The sequence below is a fragment of the Diabrotica virgifera genome, chromosome 1, assembly GCF_917563875.1.
Source record: "Diabrotica virgifera virgifera chromosome 1, PGI_DIABVI_V3a".
Lineage (NCBI taxonomy): Eukaryota > Metazoa > Arthropoda > Insecta > Coleoptera > Chrysomelidae > Diabrotica > Diabrotica virgifera.
Window position 1 is genome coordinate 107,392,014 of NC_065443.1, and position 24,153 is coordinate 107,416,166.

Genomic DNA, 24,153 nt, shown 5'->3' on the forward strand with positions numbered 1-24,153 from the left:
AACGCAGAATAAAAGATTACATTATTACCGAGGGCTGAAAGTCCCTTAGAATAAACAAAAAGTTTTTTTTGAATGGTATATTTTAAATTAAAAATCATACTAAATTTTCTCTTTTTCACCCCTGTGACTTATTAAAATAATCATTATAGAAGTTCTCAGGGACTTCAGACCCTCGATAATACTGTAATATTTTATTCCGCGTTTAAATTTTTTAAAATACTAATTAGTTTTCCCAGAATTCGAAAAAAATTTAAAAAGAATTCGACCGAAATTTCACGATAATAGACACACGAAAACTTCCTTCTACTACGGACTACACTTGGAAACGAAATGAAATTATTATTCGGCACTTCGGCAGAGGTAACAGCATTGTTTAACAAAGAATTATTTTTTAAACAGTGGTAACACACTAGGGGTATCACGATTAGGAAAAGCCGTTACATTTCAAATGGTCAAGCAAAACATTTATTGACTCAACAACTACGTTTATTGTCACCATGAACGCATTGATTGTGGTTGTTAAACGCAGTAGTAGATTGATTAATGCATTCGTTGTCACAACAATCAGTTTACATCTATACAATAATCATATTATTACTCTATATTAACAACATTTGTACATTGTTTTAATGAAATATGTACGTTATCACGATAAACCAAGGTAATTGCTTGTCATCTACGAAATCAAGAAAGTGAGTTGCTGCCAGAATTAATATTATTAAATATACGAAACTAAGTTATTGGCTGAATAAATTGAGTGTTATTGATTAATGTACGCTAGTTATTTTCACAATTATTATTCAATCATTTTGTGACAATAACCAAATACATTCGTCAATGTCTAAAAGTTCGTTGAAACAAAAAATTAAATTGTTGTTACAACTTACGAACTAAATTTTTTTGAGTGTGTGTTCGTTTGTTACTGTAAAATAATGAAGACGAGTGGTAAGGATCCGAGCTTTGCAAAATATCTCAAATAGTGCCTACATATAAAAATAAAAATATATTAAATATTTTTATCTATAATAACTCAATTCAATCATTTTTGATAGTCAAAAAGGTATCAAATGTGAAAATAAACATTTATTTTACAGAATTAAAAAAATGTTATTTAAGGAAATATTTTGTCTATTAAAAATTGACAAATTAGTTTTTAAATACGAGTATATATGGCCGTAATATTTTGAGTTTATTTTTTCGTTTTGTTTTTATTCAAATTAGCAGTTAGCAGTTAAGACGGCAAGGTCAAGCTTAAGATCATGGTGGGTAATTTAGTCCGTGAGTTGACACAAATGACTCTCGCAAATTCATCATCGCCTATAAAAAAGATAATTAACTTTCCGTTACAGAACTACCACTGGCATACCCGGAATGACCGCATCGAAAACGATGAAGAAGAACCGGTGGCGGTGTCTCTTCGCCGGCACGAAGGGCTGGCCCATCATCGAAAAGGGGCGGGCTGATGGCACGACCCTCTCACGCACACGTTTCCCTGACACGCTTATTCCGAATCCGAAGAAGAAGACCGTTTAGAATATACCGTGGACGTCACACCGATCGCCGGGTGCCCTCCGTCGCGCATACACGACACCGTGCACTTCCTGCTCCTGCGGGCCGTCCTGATCCTGCTCTTACGACGTCGAATCCTGCTCTCGCGCTTTCAACCCGCCGACTTTCGCCTTGTGCTACTGGTGCTTTGTGAGCTTTATTGAGGTGAGTCTATCAATTTATTACCGCAGTTACTTACTTTCACTATTATTTGATGTAATCTAGCTCCTACGTTTTAATTGAATATGGGGGGATAAAAAGAGAATAAATAGAGTGTTAACCATTTGACACGTTATTTATAATCAATTATTATTTGTGTAGTGACTCTTTAGTTGTACATTGTTTTGTGGCCTCATTTTTTTAAACACCAATAAGATACTTAAGGGGAAAGACGCAAAATGTCGCTTGTCAAAATGTTCAATGTGTTTTAAATGTATTCATTTTTTTAGAATCCTGAGAAAACTAATAAGTATTTTTGAAAAATTTAAACGCAGAATGAAAGATTACGTTATTGCCGAGGGCCGAAAGTCTCTGAAAACTTCTATAATGTTTATTTTAAAAAGTAAGTTACAGGGGTGAAAATAAAACAGAAAATTTAATGTGATTTTTAATTGCAAATATTTCAATCAAAAGAAACTTTATTTATTCTAACGGACTTTCGGCCCTCCGTAATAACGTAATCTTTCATTCTTTAAATTTTTCAAAAATACTTATTAGTTTTCTCAGGATTCGAAAACATTTAAAACACATTGAAAATTTTGACAGGCGACATTTTGCACCTTTTCCCTTAACATTAAAATCTCATCAAACCATAATGAGCAACTTTATTCTAGCGTAAATTACTACTAAAAACTTAAAGACGAAGGGCAAATTCACTATTTTTTATAGTATCCTTTAGGTTATGTTAATTTATTGCACAAATATTAACCTGTACCTTCATTTGCACTATATTTTGCTTTTCACTTAACTAACTCAAAAGGTTTTTTCCTCTTGATACTTTTGGTGTTTTGAGGCACAAATGAAAATGAACATAAGAATAAATATTGGCATTATTTTATTTTAAAAGTTATATTACTTACAATTTTGTTAGATTTCTCTTTTCTTAGTTTTGGCCTTTACGTCCAGTGCTTCTTTCTTCTTCAATCAAGGATAAATTCCTTTTAACCATGAAATTTCCGGGACACCATTGCGTTGTCTCTAATAATTTGCGCATTTTAATTATTTTTATTTTTAATATAGTGACTATACTGCTTTATTTTCTTTCTTTAATACATAATTTTTTTTTGTCTATTTTGCCTATGTTGCTTACTTCTCTAACCTGCTTTTGTCGGTTACTTTTCAACTGCATTAATTAAGTTGATATAATATAACGTATAACTTTTCTAACAGTTATAAACGAATAAATCAATAATATCCACCTGAAATTAACTATTTAGATGGGAAATAAGCCACAATTAATTTGAAAAAAATAATTTTATTAACGTTTCGACGCCCAAATCGGGTTTCGTCAAAATACAAAATACTACTAAATTATAAATAATGGCAATATCATTTTAAAGTCTTCTACTTTAAAATGTATAATATATGTCTAAATTGCCGATATACATGAGTCAGATTAAATAATTAGAAGAATTTTTTACTAAGCAACAACATTTTTGTTTAATTTAGTAGTATTTTGTATTTTGACAACGACACCCGTTTTGGGCGTCGAAACGTTAATAAAATTATTTTTTTCAATTTAATTGTGGCTTATTTCCCATCTAAATAGTTAGTTATAAAAATGCCACAAGGAAATAGCTTCAGATCCACCTGAAAATTAAAAATAGGTTAAAAGTGGGCACGGAAACAGCATATCTAATCCTGGTAATCCTACTTTGTTAACAAAACACGATAAAAATTTAACAAATGGAAAGGAACCCTCATTTTTCAGTCGTGAAATTTTTCAGCAGTCAGATCATTTTTCGTTTTCTTTTTTTGGTTTATAATCCGTTTGAAAATTATTGATAGCACAGCTTCTACGACGCAGGTAATTTTGTATTGTATGTTGCATTGTATTCGAAGTTTATGACTTCAAGTACAATGTACAATATAACATATAATACAAATGAACTGCGTCCTAAAAAATGTGCTACATATCAATAATTTTCAAACGGAAACGGAGTATAGCTAAATTTTATCTTGAATTTTTGTCCCTATATGACAGCAATACTCCAGATTTGATTTAAATAGTTTAAAACTTTTTTCTGTCATTTTAATTTTCTTGTCATTTTCTAGTCTTTTAAATATACTAACCTCTTCTAGGAAAATGTAGGCATTCTTCTTATTAAGTAATTCTATTAAGAAAAATTATTCCTTTATCCTTCAGTTTCTTTTCAAATAGTGGTCAGGTTATTTATTTATTGTAGTACTTAAGTATTACAGTCGAACCCGCTTATTAGAATCCCTGTTATAGGAATATTCCGGTTTATGGAATATAAATTCGAGGTCCCGAAACGTTTCCATTTACTCCTTAATAAATTTATTCGTTTATTGGAATATGTTCTAATTAGATAATACCGCTTATTAGGATAATTTTGCAGGTCAACGAATATTTCTTTTTTACAATTTACTAAAAATTTAAATTATGTTTGGTATTATGGTTTGTCGTCAAGGGCCTGTAGTGCTGGATTAGATATTATTAAGGTAATAAATATTTATTACTTTGTTACGAGTACCAATTCGTCTTTAACCGACAAATGCATGGGTCATAAAGTAATTTTTAATTTGTCTACAAAGTTCTGTAGATATTCTCACCCACTGTTGCCTGTTATAAAATTGTTAGAAGCAGTTTATTTATAATTTACCTAGAAAGTACCTACTTGTTTGCAAGATGTGAATTATGGCTTTGTTAAATTCGAAAAGAAAAGATCTTACTTTAACCCGACGTGAGGTTGAATAGTGTAACAATCCATTTCTTGCCGCCAATAAAACTTCGATTCAACCAATGGATTAAGGATGACCACACGGATTAACAACAAAAATGCTATAATTACCGATAATTTCTCAAGAAAAAATAAGTAATTTTGTTATATATGCATTTTAATAAGAAAATATTTACATATCTACATATTGCATACATTTCATATTAATTACCTACTGTATTCATTCACATACATATAATGTAATTTGATATTTAACACATAGATAAGTAGTAGTTACACTACTGTATTATTGACATAAAAAGACCCAAAACCATTTACATATACTGATTATGTAGGTACATAAGTATGATATATAGTCTGTTCGCTAAACTCAGACGCAACTTTCTAGATATTTTAGTCGGTAATTTTGCCAATTTTAGTAAAATTGGCAAAAAATAATTACTAAATAGTTAATAATCACTAAATAGTTAGTAATTTTGCAAATTTTTGCAAAATTGGCAAAAAACAAAAAAATTATCGACTAAAATATGTAGCCAGTTGCGTCTGAGTTTAGCGAACAGACTATACATATATTGGCATAGTATGTAAAACTACATATTGGCATAGTATGTAAAACTACACATTGGCATAGTATGTAAATACTATTATTACGTATATTCGGTACACTTATTTCGACTAGCCACCAATGATCGGTTATTAGAATATCCCGGTTATAAGAATATTTTTGCCTGGCACAAAGGCTATTCCACTAAGCGGGTTCGACTGTATATATTATTTTTCTTTCCCGCATTTTTTAATAATTGATACTTAATATCATTTTTAAATATAATATTATTATCTTCCTTGAAAATTAAATTTATCAATACTTTTTATTCACTCTAATAGCTTTTATGAAATTTTCAAGCGTTTTTAGCTACATATGTATTACTTAGGTATACTTACCTAATATTTATTACCGGTTACCTATGTCTGGGAAATACTGTCGAGAGATTTCTCTACTCCGTCCAGTGTGACATTTCCGACTTTTATACCGTCATCCTGTATATATTTTGTTTGCTATCATATTATATTCAGTTTTCTGAAAGTAGAGTTTGAACCCCTACTGATCAGAGCTCTGGTTCATTTTCTTCATTAGATTCTGAAGGTCTTCTCCATAATTAGCCAACACTAAGGTAGGGTCGATTCATCTAATATTGTTTCCGGATGCATATTTACACATGCTAGCGTGTGTAGACACCAGGGTGTTGAAATCAGTTAGGGTTTGGAAAAACAGTACATTTACAGATGCTAGCGCGTGTTGTTAAACGTTGTTGGGATATAAACAATAATATATTAACACAAAAGAACAAGATACAAAATAATGTTGTTCTTAGGCTATTTTCTTGTAGCACTTTTATAATTAACTATTTAGATAGGAAAAACTAGGAAATAAGCCACAATTAAATTGAAAAAAATAATTTTATTAACGTTTCGATGCCCAAATCGGGTGTCGTTGTCAAAATACAAAATACTACCAAATTAAACAAAAATGTTGTTGCTTAGTAAAAAATTCTTGTAATAATTTATTTAATCTGACTCATTTATATTGGCAAGGCTATAGTAATTTTGTTAATGGCAGCTCGGTAAAGGGATGCAGAGGATCTGTTAAACCATTCTCACAGGTGTCTAAGCCATGACGGTCTTATTTGACCTGGCCTATCTTCTTCCGTATACCTTGCCTTGTATTATTAAATGGAGTATATTACACAGACTGAGTTTTATATATGGAAAGCCTCAATTATCTCGGAAACGGCATGCACGATTTTTTATAGATTTTGGTGACAAAGGGTTTTCTAATGCGGCCGATATAATAGTGACAATTACATTGTTGTCAGAACTTCCGTTTTTCTGTAAATCTAATGAATTTTCTTTTTTCAAATGGAACACCCTGTCTATTTTTGCGTTTTGAAGTCCTTAAGAAATGCTGATTATTTTTCGTGTTATATTCCCTATATCTAAATACCATAATTTCGTAGTTATTTAGCTACATTTAATAAAAAAAAATTAAACAAATTAAAAAAAATCAATTTTTTCAACCCGGGTACATTATTTTAGTAGGTTCTTTTGATCATTGGAAACAAAAAAGGTCTTTTGTAATTTTTCTTCAAAGTTAATATTTTTGAGTTATAAACAATTTAAACCTGAAAAAGACGAAAAATATTTCATACTTCCTTCTTCCATTCAATAATCGTATTTTAAATGTTACAGACCTCCTTCATCCACTAGAATATCTCTTATTAAGCTTTTTAGAGATACAGTATAAGTGTCATATGATAATGAAGTAACATACCACCTTCATTCAATAAGAAACTCAAAATTTTAGAAAATGTTACATACCCCCTTCTTCCACTTAGGTCTTCATAGTATATTATTCAACGAGCATGCATTTAGAGGCAGCTACTACTCACGATGAAGTTTGCGGTACGAGCCGAAGGCGAGTGTCGTAATTCATCAGAGTGAGTAATTGTCATTACATGAAAGTAGAATACTATACTTTTTCTACGACCTTTTTTTATTTTAATTAGTAAAAAAATAATATTGTCAGCTAGGTACTCGACATTAAAATTATAATATGCAAAAATAAATGTTGCTTTATAAAATTTAAAAAACGGCAAATACTGTTTTATGTATTGTAAACATACAACAAAAAATAGTCAATTCAAGTTCTATTCATTTACGAAAATTTTAAGCACTTTGTACCTATTGTCAATGTAATAAATATGAAATGGCTATTATTGGTGGACGTATGTTATAAAGTTTTAATGTACGTTTTTAAATTTAACTATATAATATAATATAATAATATGACTATGTTATAATATATTTAAGACAATATAACTTTATAACATAAACACAATAAGTGTAAGTTATAAATTCCAATAAACCCAGCAAATGCGCTAATGTCACTCTCACTAAAAATGATAAAGGTCAAAATGCATACATATTAAACAAGGTATAAACGTAAAAATATACTCAACCATTGTTACATTTTTTATAATTCTGTATAATTTTAATCTCGAGTAGTTGATAATCATGTTTTTACTAATTAAAATAAAAAAGGTCGTAGAAAAAGTATAGGATTATACTCGCACGTAATGGCTATTATTCACTCTGATGAATTACGACACTCGCCTTCGGCTCGTGCCGCAAACTTCATCATCGTGAGTAATAGCCTTCATTACATGATGAAGCTCGTTGAATAATATACTATTATCTGCGGTTTATATACAACTAATATACTAAAAGTGGCATGCACTACTTGAACATTACTTCAGCCCGTGAGTAATGACCCGTGAGTAATGAAGTAGTCCTCACGGGTAAAGTCTTGGGTGTTATTATCTATCTCAGAACAACCTTATTTTTTATGTTGTTCTTTTGTGTTAATATATTAATGTTTATATCCCAACAACGTTTAATTATTTATTAATACCTAAATCACTTAAATATTTTTCCACAGCAGTAGGTATATAAAATCAGTGTCAATAGCCGTTAGCATATATGCATGTATAACCACTAAAAAAGCTAGCTGGTTTCAACACTCTGGTGTCCAAATCTGTTAGTATTTGTAAATGTACCGTTTTTCCAAACCCTGACTGATTTCAACACCCTAGTGCCCTAGTGTAAACACACGATAGCATCTGTAAACGTACTATTTTTCCAAAACCGAGGCAACAAAAGGAAAATAAGAAGCAGAAACCTGATGAGAAACATCACAGATAACCCACTTAAAGCGAAAGGGCATGGATCTGCTCATTAATCTAATATTATTTTTTATAATTAACTATTTGGATGGGAAATAAGCCACAATTATATTAAAAAAAATAATTTTATTAACGTTTCGACGCCCAAATGGGGTGTCGTTGTCAAAATACAAAATACTACTGAATTAAAAGAAAATTGAAGTTGCTTAGTAAAAAATACTTTAAAATGTATAATATATGCCTGAATTGCCGATATAAATGAGTCAGATTAAATAAATTATTAGACGAATTTTTTACTAAGCAACAAAATTTTTGTTTAATTTAGTAGTATTTTGTATTTTGACAACGACACCCGATTTGGGCGTCGAAACGTTAACAAAAATTATTTTTTTCAATTTAATGTGGGTTATTTCCCATCTAAATAGTTAATTATAAAAATGCCACAAGGAAATAGCTTCAGAACAACATTAGTTTTTATGTTGTTCTTTTGTGTTAATATACATATTATTGTTTATATCCCAACAAAGTTTAATTATTTATTAATACTTAAATCATTTAAATATTTTTCCATAGCAGTAGGTACAGTCGGAAAAATGAAAGAATACCCATGAACGAACATATAAAACACGCTGTATTTTCCTGTCACCGTGTCACAAAGAAAATTGTCCAGTGCAAGTACATGTAACAATAATTATTACATGTACTTGCGCTGGCCAATTTATTGTGTGACACGGTGACAGGAAAATACAGCGTGTTTTATATGTTCGTTCATGGGTATTCTTTCATTTTTCCTACTGTATATAAAATCAATGTCAATAGCCGTTAGCATACATGCATGTATAACCACTAAAAAAGCTAGCTGGTTTCAACACTCTGGTGTCCAAATCTGTTAGTATTTGTAAACGTACTGTTTCTCCAAACCCTAACTGATTTCAACACCCTGGTGTCTACACACGCTAGCATGTGTAAATATGCTTTCCGCATACACCTTCTTCTTCTGCTAGTGCCGACTCCACTAATGAAGGTTAGCTATAACTATTGCAAATTCATCACTATCTTCTGCTTTTTTTGCTCGGTGCAAGGTATTTTCAAAATTGTCCTAAAAAGCCACACCCTCAAAATTTTCCAGCTTTCTCGTTAAGTCAAAATTAACAGTCCAAGCTTCGGCACCATAAAGAAGAATAGAGTGAATATGTATAAAATTTTACCCTCCGATATCGCATTTACAGATTGAGTATTTGGTTATTCACAACACTTTTGATTACTTATGGTTACATCATTCATAATAATACCCATCTGTTGTCTCTTGTCTCCATTAAAAATATTTCCTCTGAATACAGTTATAGAGTACAAGAGAGAGTATACAGACTTGTTTCACTTCTCTTTTTATATTTATTTCATCTGACAGTTCTTGTTCAACTTTTATTTTTGCCACTCGATGCCACTATAGATTTATAGTTATTCGCAAATCTTTGTCCAGCTGTTTTCAATATTTCTAGCATTTTTTATGTCAGACCTTGGCAAAAGTCTTTTTAAAATGGATTACACAGTATACATTTGAATACTGAACTGATGGATACTTTCATCGTGGCTTATCAGACTTATTGTCCGATAATCACTGCATGTCTTTGCACGATATTTTTTTGGTATTGTGACAAGTGAGATCACTTCTTGCCGATCATGTTTTGCGGTTTGTATTGACCATACAACCTCACTTAGCGTAGCGACAAGCGACAAGGAAGTTATAAAAGTTGTTTTATTTCTTTTCCGTCAAATGTTTATGACGAGAAGGGTCTTTCTCCGCTTTCTAAATATAGTTTCCAAAGTCCTCACTCCACACCAGCTATGAATATTGTTCGCGAATGGTGCCCTTTTTGCTTCCCAATTTCTAAATTAGTATTAATGTTTATAGATGTTTTTTTACTTCTTAGAATATAACTGAGGTATTAACCTTTGTATTTACTCAATTTTCTAGTACCTACTTATTAGTTTGTGACGTAATTCTACCCTGGGATTCCGAGGAGTCTTCATAATATCAACATTTTAATAGCCTATATAAGCGGTTCTGTCCCTTCGCCATTCTTGGAAGAGTTGCCTTCCCTTTTTCTTTTTTGTTGTTTTGTATCTATTCTTTCTTTTGCTTTTCTCGAGCAGCGATGAGTTCGAGCATATCGGTGCTCTAAGTTTCTATTTCTGCATACTCTAGTCCAGCGTTTCCCAACCGGTGGGTCGCGACCCACTAGTGGGTCGCGGGCGGATTTCAGGTGGGTCGCAGCGTAGCTCTTACAGTAGATGAATATGAATATCGTACATATATTAAAAAAAAGACTGGAGGCTAAGTTAGACTTCTACCAGCCTAGAGAACAAGCTGGATTTAGATCCGGATATAGCACTAACGACGACTTACTGGTAATAAAAAAACTTGATAGAAAAGTCGGCGGAATAGAACAAACCATTGGCACTGATATTTCTGGGCTACGAGAAAGCGTTAGATATCATAAACACAACAGAAAATGCTAAAAGCATTGACAGAATGCCGAATAGACCATCGCTAGACTAACATGATAAAATATATCTACCACAATGCAACGGCTAGCGTAAGACTCTGTGATCAACAAACTAATAAATTCTGTATACAGCGAGGAGTACGGCAAGGAGACACCATCTCACCAAAGCTGTTCACAACCCTTTTAGAACACACTTTTAAGAAGGCAGATCTGAACGAATATGGTATCAATATAAATGGAGAGAAGCTCAGTCATTTGAGATTCGCAGATGACCTCGTCCTTATAGCCGATCGTATGGATGATGATGCAATAATAATGTTGAACAAGTTATATCACGCTTCCTTAGAGGTCGGACTAAAGATTAACATCAACAAGACGCAAATAATGACTAATCTGGTGCTAAATCGTAATATTGTTGTTGATGGAATGGATATTGAGCAGACTGCATCTTCTAAGTACTTGGGACATGAAATTCGGTTGGGAAGAGATAGCCAGACGTGCGAGCTCCCACGTCGCATAGGATTAGCCTGGGTAGCGTTTGGTAAACTGAGCTATGTATTTAAATCGGACTTACCCGTTTGCCTGAAAAGGAAAATCTTTGACCAGTGTGTATAGCCTGTACTCACTTATGGAGCGGAAACATTAACACTCACAAAAAAGGTAGTGAACAAGATTCGCATAACTCAGAGAGCTATGGAACGCCAGACGTTGGGTGTCTCCCTGAGGCACCGAATCCCAAACGAAGAAATACGTCGTAGAACAAAATCAACGAACGCCGTCGAAAGAATCGCGTCGCTCAAGTGGAACTGGGCAGGACACGTCGCCAGATTGTCAGACAACCGATGGACAAAACGTATTGTCGAGTGGAGGCCACGAGAAGAAGCACTACGGAGCAGAGGACGGCCACCAACCAGATGGGCTGACGATCTGAAGCGTATTGTCAGCAACTATATGCAAGCCGCACAAAACAGAGAAAGATGGAAAGAGCTGAGGAAGACCTATGTCTAGCAGTGGACGAGTACGGGTTGATGATGATAACATATATATCATCATGGGTTAGGGATGGGTCGCGAATATGAAAAAACATCAGAAGGTGGGTCGCCAGATATAAAAGGTTGGGAACCACTGCTCTAGTCCAATAGGTAGGTATGTTACAAGAGTAATCATAAAAACAATAGCCACATGTTTAATTTCTGAAAAATTGGATTTTTTTATTCTACGGGTTTCCAAATATTAACTGAGACAAAGAAAAATGAAAATGGAAACGATAGATTACTATTAATGCAAAAAATTTTGTCAAAATAAAATAAACTAGCTTAAGTCGAACTGGAGATGAGCAATATGAAGAAAAAAGCAGCTTTAACAAATGCCATAAAAAACTAGCCATACAATTCAACGGTATCGAAATATATTAATATTATTGTTTTGAGACGAACTTCTTGTTAAATGGCCCGATCCAAATAAAAACACGTAGCCATAAATTCGATTATATCAATATTTAATTTAATTAGTAAAACAAGTTCGTCGTTGATTAACCAAACCAAGAGTACCTACATTTTGATAGCTTTCAAGAACGAGCCTAAAAAGCACGAACCAATATCGAGATGTAATTTATTCGAACGCCGCGGTGTGATTTGCAGCTTGTGGCGCCTCACGGGACTTTGGTAGCAGGTGTGTTGGAATTTCGGCCTGAAAATTATTGAAGGAATTAAGTAATCTTTCTTACCACTGAAAATTGGTGATATTTTTGTTTTAAATATTTATGTCAAATTAGTACAGATTATTTCATAAAGTGAAGTAAAAATGATAACAATTTTGTCGACATGTCGACCAAGACACAATACGATAATTAGAAGACAGTAAGAAACGAAACCCATACACTTGTAAGAAGAATAAAAAAAATGATCAGTGGGAACGTTTGTCGAAATAAATGGAACATGAATCTTATGTTCTGCAAAAGGAAATATGACACTTTATAGAAACTGTATGTCACTTTAGAGGTCAAAGATCGGAGGTAAAGGAACTAATAAAACCAAAACACATTGAAACAAATTACATTGACCAAATTCGTAAAACCATGGTAAATAAATAGAATGTAAACTTTGTAAACGAACCAGAAGTAATTAATTATCAGCCACAGTATCAAGAGCCCCCCTGCATCTTCTGCCATCTATCCAACCTCCAGTCCATTTACATCCAAATCCTATCAACGAAAATGTAGATCCAATGATAGAACCTGATCATCTTGATAATGAACTGGTACCCATTAATGAACCTGCTGCGGTACCCATTCAACCTGCTGTTGAAGAACGTAATGATCTTCTGCAGTTATGAAGATCTGAACGGATTCGACTTTTCAAGTCAAGATTTTAGATTTAGGCTTTTAATTCTTTTCTATTTTTTTAAGTTCAAAATAGCGTGGGAGAATATAGTATCCTCCTCTATTTATAGTAGTTGTTTTATGTGATGTTATATATAGTTGTCAGTTTATATTTTATTAGTTGTCAAAATATATTTATCGAAATGTCCTACTTATTCAATCTGAAGATATAATATAAGGCATCCTGCCAATCTATTTGCTTTTTGTACTTGATTTCTCACGTCTTTGTCTAGGTCTCCGTAACTTGACAATGTAATTCCAAGGTATTTTACTTCTATTACTTGTTCAACACTGATACCATCAATTTCTATTTTGCATCTGATTGGTTCTTTACTGATTACTATTGTTTTGGTTTTCTGAGATGAAATTGTCATATTGAATTCTTTTGCTCTTATGTTAAATCTGTGGACTAATCTTTGCAGACTATCTTCATCTTGGGCTATCAATATTGCGTCGTCTGCATAGCAGAGTATTTTTACTTCGTTGTTTCCCATTCTATATCCTCTTCCTTTGTTGACGTTTTTGATGATTTCATTCATGATTAAATTAAAAAGCATAGGCCTCAATGAGTCTCCCTGTCTTATTCCGCTGCCTATATCTATAGGTTCTGTAAGTTGTCCGTCTATTCTGACTTCTATTTTGTTATTTTGGTAGATATTCTCAATAGTTTTTATGATATCTAGAGGGACTTCTCTATTATACAGAAGATGGATTACATATTTGAGTCTTACTCTGTCAAATGCTTTCTTTAAGTCAATCAGACATAGAAATGCTGGTCTATTATAGTCTAGTGATTTCTCAGTAATTTGCTTTATGACGAATATTGCATCTGTACACAATCTTCCAGTACGAAAACCCTTTTGTTCATCTGCTAAACTTATCCTCTGATTCATTACGTGATCTTTGGTGAGCTTTCGAAAAACTTTCCCAGTGATCATTTTTTATTCTTCTTACTACTGAATGTGTTTCGTTTCTTATAGTCTTATAATTATCGTATGCCTCTTGTGTTTTAGTTGACATGTATTTTAGGTAAGCTTTTTTCTTCTCTTTACATTTTTCCTTCACTTCTGTACAAAACCATGGAGTTCTTCGTCTTGGAAGCGATTTATTTGTATTAATGTTTCTTTCACCAAGAACTTCCTTGGCTAAGGCTAAGATATTGGACTTAATTTTTGCCCAGCTTTCTTCGACTTTGTCACTTTCTGTGATATACATGTTGCTGCTTTTTTCCGTTAGTCTTTTTTGGAATAGGTATCTTGTGGAGTCGTCCTTTAAGCTTTAGACTTTAATCTTGGTGGTGTATTCTGCTGTTTTGTTATCACATATATGTATTTTCATTCTGATTTTGCACACTACCAATATGATCGCTTCCCATTTCTGCTGATGTTAGTGCTCTTACATCTAAGATTAGAGACGGGTGTAACTCTCTATTCGACAGAATATAGTCTATCATAGATCTTTGTCCTCTAATGTTTTCAAAAGTGTATTTGTATTGTTCTTTGTGAGGGAAAAATGTATTGTTAATTTGTATTTCATTTTTGCTGCAGAGGTCCGTCAGAAGGTCTCTGTTTTCATTTCTGATATTGTCATTATATCGCTGTTTTATTCCCGGAACTGTGTCATTGCCAACACGGACATTAAAGTCCCCATAATGATTATATATTCATCATTTGGAATCTCGTTTATTCTCGTTTATTACAACAGTCTGAAGGTGTTCATAGAAGTTTTCTCTTATGGTGGCATCCCTGTTGTTCTCAGGTGCATGAATCGCTATCACGTTCACAGGTTTGACATCTAGTTTGACTTTTACACTAACTATTCTTTCGGCGATATATCGGCACTCTTGTACTTGGTGTACAAATTTTCTGTGGACTAGCAGTGCGACTCCTTCCTTGGCTCTCGTATCTTTTGCAACACCACTGTAAATCATCAGATAGTCATCCAGCATAATTTGACCCTTTCCTTTTTTCTTGGTCTCTTGTAGTGCACATATGTGTATATTTTTTTCTACAAGCTCTTTTGTAATTTCCTGCTCTCTTGTGTTTAGAGACTTCACATTCCAAGTACCGATGCGAAGTATATTTTTCGTTTTCCATAAATTCGTTGTCCTTTTTCTCGCGTTGGTCGTCGTAATGAAATCATTCCTGTTCCGAGGCATAATCCTGTTTCTATGAGCTATGGTTTTAACGTCTATCAGTAGGGTGCTGTTGTGCATGGACACAGAGGAAAAAGAACACGGAAGTACTGCGAGAAATGGGTAAAGAATGCGAAATAATAAACACAATAAAAATAAGAAAGTTACAATATCTGGGACACGTAATGAGGGGACCGCGATATGAAATGCTAAGAATGATAATACAGGGAAAGATAAGAGGCGGAAGGAGTATAGGAAGAAAGAGAGTGTCATGGTTATTAAAGAATTTAAGGGACTGGTTTAGATGCAGTTCTATAGAACTCTTTAGAGTAGCGGTGAATAGAGTAAAGATAGTGATGATGATATCCAACCTCCGATTAGGAGACGGCACTTGAAGAAGAAGAAGTAGGGTGCTAACCTGGCTGTAGACCCCCTCCTCCTTTATCTGGGGTTGGGACCGGCAACAGTTCTGTCGAGCTACTCGATCACACCAAACAAAACTGCAGGCTAAATACACTAAATAAACATGTACTGTGTTGGAGATTTAATATTGTATTTGACTTTGTCCCTACATAAAATTATACCTCATTATTCTTCATTTTCAATTATCGGTGAATACCGATCCTGAACTGATTATCGAATATTTAAAAGTATTTAAACTGGTACTTTATAGCCACTAAAATTTCTTTGGCTCTCTTACTTAAGATTTTTATTACTTAATAAGGACATAAGTGAAAGAACACAACCTCCCAAATTCCTTCCTTTAATTTTATTAAGTATGCGTGTTTATGTAAATTCAAATTCCGATTAATAATTCAAGATGGCAAGTTCGATATTAAATCGCGATCATGTCGTTTAATTTGTGGTGGTATGTCTTCAGCAAGTTGTTTCCATTATTTAAAACATCACCTGTTTGGTTGGTAGTAAGTAGTTACTGAATATTGTGCGAACATTACTATATCGTTATTTATTTGTTTACAATCAAGAGAACTGTGTTAATGTATACAGCTGGTAATAAGGGAGGCATTAATAAAGTGAATAAATTAAGACAGTTGTAGTAGGATATGAAGTGGGAGTTTATTTCCTTTTACTTGTTTATTATTTCACAGTTGTAACAATAATTTAGTCTCAATATCGTTATAGAGACCAACTAATTATATTATTTAACAAAATATATTTTTTTGTTATAAACTAGGGATATATCAAACAACCCTACAAAAATCAGCTGTCAGGGTATAAATTTTATGACTCCATAACTTTTGCTGTATTTAAGGGTGCGTACGCGCCAAAACACCCCCTTTAATTTTCGTTTTTTTACATAAAAAATATCCATCATCATCACACAGCCAAATCTGTCCACTGTCGGACATAGGCCTCCTCAAGATGTCTCCACCCTTATGTGTCCTGCGCAGCTGCAATCCAGTTTGTCGCTATTCTTTTAACATCGTCGGTCCATCTGGTAGGTGGTCTTCCACGACTTCGCTTGTCTGCCCTTGGCCGCCACTCTAAAATATTCTTTGTCCATCTGTCGACTCTCTGTCTTGCGACGTGTCCTGACCATTTCAACTTCAACTTCGTAATGCGTTTTATGATGTCTTCCTACTTGTAATTTTCTTATTGATGCTTTAGTCAATGTCAGTGTTTCAGCTCCATAAGTGCGCACCGGAAGTACGCATTGATTAAATGCTTTTCTTTTTAGCTTTATTGGGATATTTTCCTTGAACACGTCTCTGAGTTTGCCAAACGCTGCCAATCCTAAAGCTATTCTTCTAGATAATTCGCATGTTTGATTGTCTCTACTTATTTCTTATTTGTATTTCGTTGCCCAGATAGATGTATTTGTCAACTATTTCGATTAGGCAGTTTTCTAGTTTATAAACAGGCTGGTTTCCGCGCTGGAAGGACTTGTAGAGATAATGTCTTCTGCCTAAAACAATTATTTGAAAAAAAATCAGCAACCAATCAAGAGACCCATCTCATATTTGTTGACCCCCGTAAAGCATACGACAGCGTTCCTGTGACTAAATTGTGGAAATCACTACAAGAAACTAACATCGGCTACACTCTAGTCAAAGCCTTAAAAAATCTATATGAAAATTCTACATCACAAGTAAAAATTGGCAACACACTGTCTAAAAAGTTCATAGTTAACAAGGGTCTGCGCCAGGGCTGCTGTATTTCACCAACTTTGTTCAAGATATATGTTGCAAAAGCACTAAACCAGTGGAAACGTAAATGCCACGGTATGGGTATAAACCTCGGAGAGGTTTGTTTATATACCTTACAATTTGCTGATGACCAAGTCATCATAGCTAATGATAAAGACGACCTACAGTATATGGCAAGAAAACTAAAGGAGGAATATGAACAGTGGGGCTTGAAAATTAATGTGGAAAAAACTAAATACCTACCCATAGGAGCTGAGCTATCCAATATCGAACTAGAGGATAATGAACAAATCACATCCTGTAGTGAATACACTTACCTGGGAGTAATCTTCGATAGAACGGGAAAAGACGATGAGGAAATAAAGAAAAGGGTAACACAAGCTAGAAGAATAATTGGCTGTCTAAATGGAATACTTTGGAGCTCCGAAATAGGAATACAGCGAAAATACAATATCTATGAAACACTTATTAAAAGCAGCCTACTTTACGGAGCAGAAACTTGGAGAATAACCGAGAACAACAGAAAAAAATTAGAAGCTGTAGAAATGGATGTGTTTAGAAGATCGTTAGGTATATCCCGTAGGGAAAGAGTTCGCAATGAGGAAGTAAGACGACGAATTGGAATAGATGGTCAATTAACAGCAGACATTGAGAGGAAACAGTTGATTTGGTATGGTCATGTCCAAAGAATGGAAGACACAAGATTGCCCAAAAAGATCATGCAGTGGGTACCACCAAACCGCAAAAAACGAGGAAGACCCAAAAAGGCATGGAAAGAAGGGGTAACCAAAGCAATGAGTACAAGGGATCTTAGAGATGGCCAATGGGATGATAGAAGGACGTGGAAGTTAGGCATCGGACAACGTCGAAAGACGTTCTAAAACCGATACATACGTACAGTTTTCTAGTTTCAATGATCGGCTAGGTACTAAATTGGTCATCATTTTAGTTTTCCCAAAGTTTATTTCCAACCCTACTTTTTGGGAAACTCGTTGTAGTTCTTGAAGCATTTCGTGGACTTCCTTTAAGTCGTCGGTTATTAGAGTTATGTCATTTGCAAATCGTAAGTGGTTCAGCCTTACGCCATCGACATTCAAACCTCTGTTTTCCCATTCTAACATCTGAAATGCATGCTGCATTACGGCATTGAATAGTTTTGGTGACATGTTGTCTCCTTGTGTGACTCCTCTTTTTAGTTTTATTTTTTGAGTTAGAAAAAAAAACATCCGATTATCAGGAAATATTCATTGAGGTCATAAATTTTTTGAATATGTACATCAAATCGACGATTTTTCACTGACAAAAATTTTCCATATTAGAAAAGCCGACTCGGCATGGAATAAACAAGGTCTCATGAAGCAGGTAATCATTTTTTTAAGTGTGGGCCCAAGGTCTATTGTCTGCATTGTTCCATTGAGAAGGGGTTTCTCCTTAGTAGATACATTTGGTGAAGAGTTTGACCAAAACCTAGATTATTTTATTTCCACCTTGTTTGATCACTTCGATCCCTACTCAGTCATAGTCAGGCATGATCATCAGGGGATCTGTTATTTTTTATTATTGCACACTGCACCTAGAGATGGTCATCGAACAATTTCAAGAGGTTATAATCAGCATTCGAAGACAATTGTCTGAAAATAGTGAAGAATTGGAAAGTGGCCTAGCAGAATGAAAAACTTGCAAATTAAAAGACAGAAGTCAGACGATAAGATTAAGTGAGGCAGGTCAATTAATTCAAAGTGAAATTTAATAAAAAATGTTCTTCTTGGTAAAAGGTATATTAGTTTAAAAAGCTCTAAAGGGCTACAAACATATGAACAAAACGTTTTCGCTCTGTAAGAAGAGCATCATCAGTGTTACAAGAACATGGTGAGCCAACCAAAAAAAAAACAAAAAATACAAAGGTCAAAGCATTTCAAAGCTCTTCTTCTTCTTTTCTTATATTAGGCCTCTTGGCCTGTTCCTAACCGATTTTGAGTTTGTATTCGCAGCTGTGATGTTGACTGCCAGCTATCTCGCCACCTTTTAAAAGGCCTTCTTGCCAGTAGGCTTCGAATCCCTGGCTATACGGGCTATTCTCTAGCTGTCCATTCTCGTCACATGCTGGCTCCACTCTCGTCTTCTCTGTCTTCCCCACCGTACTATATTTCAAAGCTCTGATTTATTAAAATAAGAAACATATAAGGGCAAAAAAATCGTAAAGAGAGCATTGCGAAAAGATAGAACAGACTGCAGAAATATCAAGGCTTCATAAAGTTCTCTCAAAGAACCTAGTGTAAGTAATCCCTTTCTCCAAAAGGAGTCAAATGAATACACTAAGAATGGTGTCTTGTATCTACACGCTAGCTTAGGACTGAGATATATACCAACAGCATGAAGGCTTATAAAGCTTATAGAGCCTAGCAAAACTGGACAGAAGAAGTGCAAGAAACAGCTAAATCTAATATCATTCGTACTGGCGACTCCAGAAAAACTGCTCGAAAAAAGGAATTTTGTATTGGTTGTAAGTCCGATACATCAGACACAGTATACGTATCTAACATACCTCTAAAGAAACGGCACCGCACTATCTTGTACAAAGGATAAATTAACTTCTGGAAAATAAGAGGTAATGCTGGGAACATTTTGTATATATTGATATAGCATTCGACAACGACTCCTACGAGCAATCACAAGGTCACAAGGACGATTCACATAAAAAGAATCGACGAAACAATCTGCAGATGGATATACTACCTGCGAAGGAGTTTCATGTTAAGGAGCGGTGTGATAGGTATAGGGAAAGTTACTGAGTGGTATAGTTTTGGACTAGGTAGCAAAATGTTGTCATGGATGATAAATAGATAGCTAAACGCTGCAACGACATACAGGCATCATATCCTGGCCTATGTTTTTCATCTTTCTTATGTAGGTAATGTCTTAATTTTTTTATTCTCTATTATATTTATGTTATTATACTCGTAATAATTCTTTTATCAAAACCTTTTGTTCAAAATTTTTTCAAGTTTAATTGTCTTCTGATATTAATCGACGTATTCTGTATAATAAACTGGCAGGATATCTTAATAACACTATACGGCGAAGCCGACATATTAACACTGAGATGAAGTCAAGAATTTATAAAGCCAGTGTAAGACCAATAATGACATATAGATCAGAAACAAGACCCGATACAGCTACAACATGCACAAAGACTACCGGAAACGGCAGAGATGAGAGTACTGAGAATAATTATAGGAAATACGCTGAGAGATCGAAAGAGGAGTGAATACATAGAAGACAATTATTAAACGTATCTGTATCAGGAATACAACGAAAGCCAAGACCGAGAAATTGCGGACGAACTACTGCACAGTTTGGATGCAGCCGACGACAAAAATGGATGGAAACTGTGGAAAAACTAGACTTTAGTAAATCAAGCAGAAAAGCATGGTCCTTACTTAGAAAACTTGGTAGTAGCCAGACAATCAACTAGAGACAAAGTACCAATAGTTCCCAACAGAGTGGCCTCCCACATTGTAGCAAACTCAAGGGCACCTAGAGATCGTGACCACACCACCAAAGTAAATCAAGGACTAAAAATACTAAAGTCTTCATGCCCGCATACATCTAAATACTCTGACGAGTTTACTCCAGAAGAAATTACCTCAGCAATATCAGAAAATAAGTCTGGAAAGACACCCGGCTTCGATAAAATACATCCAGAATTTTTACTCCATTGTGGCAAATATGCTAGGAAATGGCTGGCTGATTTCTACACAGATATGTTAAAATCAGGAGAAATACCCCATTCACTAAAAAAGGCCTCGATAATAGCCATATTAAAACCAGGGAAAGCAAATGATCAACCCCAAAACTACCGACCGATTGCACTGCTGAGCTGTGTTTATAAACTGTTGGAACGCTCAATCCACAACAGAATTAGAAACAACATATTTGGGTTGATACCTATTGAGCAAGTAGGGTTCAGACCTAACCGCAGCTGTACAGATCAGATTCTATCTCTAACAACGCATATTGAAGCAGGTTTTCAAAGAAAGCAAAAAACATCCGTTGCTTTCATTGACCTATCAGCTGCATACGACACCGTCTGAAGACCAGGACTAATCTGCAAACTGATCCGTGCCAAAAGGTAACCAAACTCATTGATAGCATGCTCACCGACAGACCTTTTCACGTCACAATGGGCAACTTAAAAAGTGTCCAAATAAAGCTCAGCAATGGACTGCCACAAGGATCTGTTTCGGCACCCTTACTCTTTAATCTATACATCGCAGACCTACCTAGGACAACTTCGCAAAAATTTGGCTACGCTGACCATTGGGCCATTGCAGCAAGACAAAATAACATGGATATTACAGAAACAATACTGACGGATGACCTTGCTGTTATGGGTGAATACTTTCGCAAATGGAGGCTACGGACCAATGCAACAAAAACTGAAGTGTGCTGTTTCCATCTGAATAATGCCCAAGCCAACAAAAAACTCTCCGTTCGCTTTGAAAACAGACTACTCACTCATAACTCAACACCAAAATATCTTAGAGTGACTCTTGACAGAACTTTAAGTTTTAAGGAACACCTACAAAGAACGGCCGAAAAACTGAAGACGCGAAATAATATAATCCAAAAGCTATGTGGCACCAGATGGGGGTCCTCAGCCTCCGTACTCAAATCATCAGCTCTGTGACTCGTATACTCGGCGGCTGAATATGCTTCGCCGGTATGGCTCAATAGCAAACACACGAAGATTATTGACACCCAATTGAACCAGACAATGCGAATGATCTCAGGTACAATTCGACCGACACCGAACTACTGGCTTCCCATTCTGAGTCACATTCCACCGCCGAAACTAAGAGGAAGTCATTCTCTTTTCAGAGAATATCGAAAAATCGAGGCTAACCATCAACTACCCGTCCACCATGATAAGCTTGATATCGAAATGAACAGACTGCGCTCCAGATATCCTCCATTACTAGGGGCCACCTCCTTACATCAGGAACATTTCGACCTCACCAACGCTTGGAGAAGATAATGGGAGAGCGACTCACCACAGGAAGCACACCAGATGGACTGTATCGATCAGAAACCACCAGGCCTTGAACTGCCCCGCAATACATGGACGGTGCTGAACAGAATAAGAACAGGTACCGGTAGATGTGCTGACCCTTACTCCTGAGTGTGACTGTGGTGCGCAACGGCAGACCGTCCGTCACATTATTGAGGAATGCCCCCGAAGGCGGTACCCTGGAGTTTTCGATGAGTTCCTGAATGCGACCGAAAATGTTTTACATTACATTAATATATTAGATGTTCGTTTGTGATACTTCATGTAACTATTTATATACTTTTTTTTTAAATTATGTGTTCTTAGTGTATCTATGCCATACGATAAATAAATAAATAAATAAATTATTAAACGTACAGTGTATAAACGAATGGACACTAAATAGAAAAAACGAATGAAATAACTACATAAGCACAATGGGGGAGACACTTGTGGTCAAAATAGCAAGAGATAAACCACCAATCGCTAGAAGAAGTATCGGCCCACCGCGCAAAAGATTGAGTGACAACTTTCCATAGAGGTATCAATTCGCCAATGAACAAGCAGCGTTCCTTATAAAGAGGAAGAAGGAGAAGAAGAAGAAAACTTGTGTTTGTTCGTCCATTCATACAACTTAACTTTTTCCTTCATTAACTGACAACACTTATGCTATTACAGACCTGATCCCGCGTACCAAAAAAAAAGTTGATTAATAGTAATCTGAAAATTTGTTAATAGGTTAACGGTGTCTAGACGAACAAACTTTGATGTACGGGAACACTGGAACAGGGGAAGTTTTAATTGTGGAACAGTTTAAAAATTTAAAACTTACGAAAACGTCCCATGTATTTTGTCGAACGGAACATCCAATTGATTTGTTACCCTTTCATTAAACTCTCATGCAAAAATCAGACTGCTATTACTAACGAACATGATTCCTGTCATTTGACATGTTCTTCGTGCACTCATTAAAATGCCCAGTTGGTGATAAACACCAGTCTGATTTTTGCATGAGAGTTTAATGAAATGGTAACAAATCAATTGGAAGTTCTGTCTGACAAAATATTGTAACAAAATAATTATTGACCTACCCTCGTATACCAGCTCCCGTCTTAGCACAGACAGAACACTATCGATGTTTCGAGATACGCCGATGCAGCGCCGATGACGTGCAAGCGGTCACATGGACATAGCTGGAGATATATAGATATTTCTGGAATATCTGTATCGCATATATAAATAGGACATATTTGTAAATAGAGTTAGTCTTAAGCTAAAGTTTGTAAAGTAAACTTGTATAAATAAAAAATAAAGTCGTATATAAATTACGAACCGCTAGTTTTATTGTAATTAGAAGTAATTACACTAATAACCGCTACAGTGGTGTTAACGGTGTGGAGTGTAAATAAATGAAAAGTAAAAAAAAAGACTTTTGAACTTTATTCGTCGGGAATAATCGGAGTGCGTTAATTGTTCGGTATTCGGAAAGACTTTTGAACTTTATTCGTCGGGAATAATTGAAGTGCGTTGATTGTTCGGTATTCGGAAAGACTTAGACATTTTGAAAAGTACGTGTGTGCCGACCAAAGATGTTGCTACAAGAACTGACCATAAAACAGCTCCGTGAACAATTAGAAGAGTACGAATTAGACAGCAGTGGGTGCAAGATAGTCCTACAAGCACGACTCAAGGATGTCCTCACGAA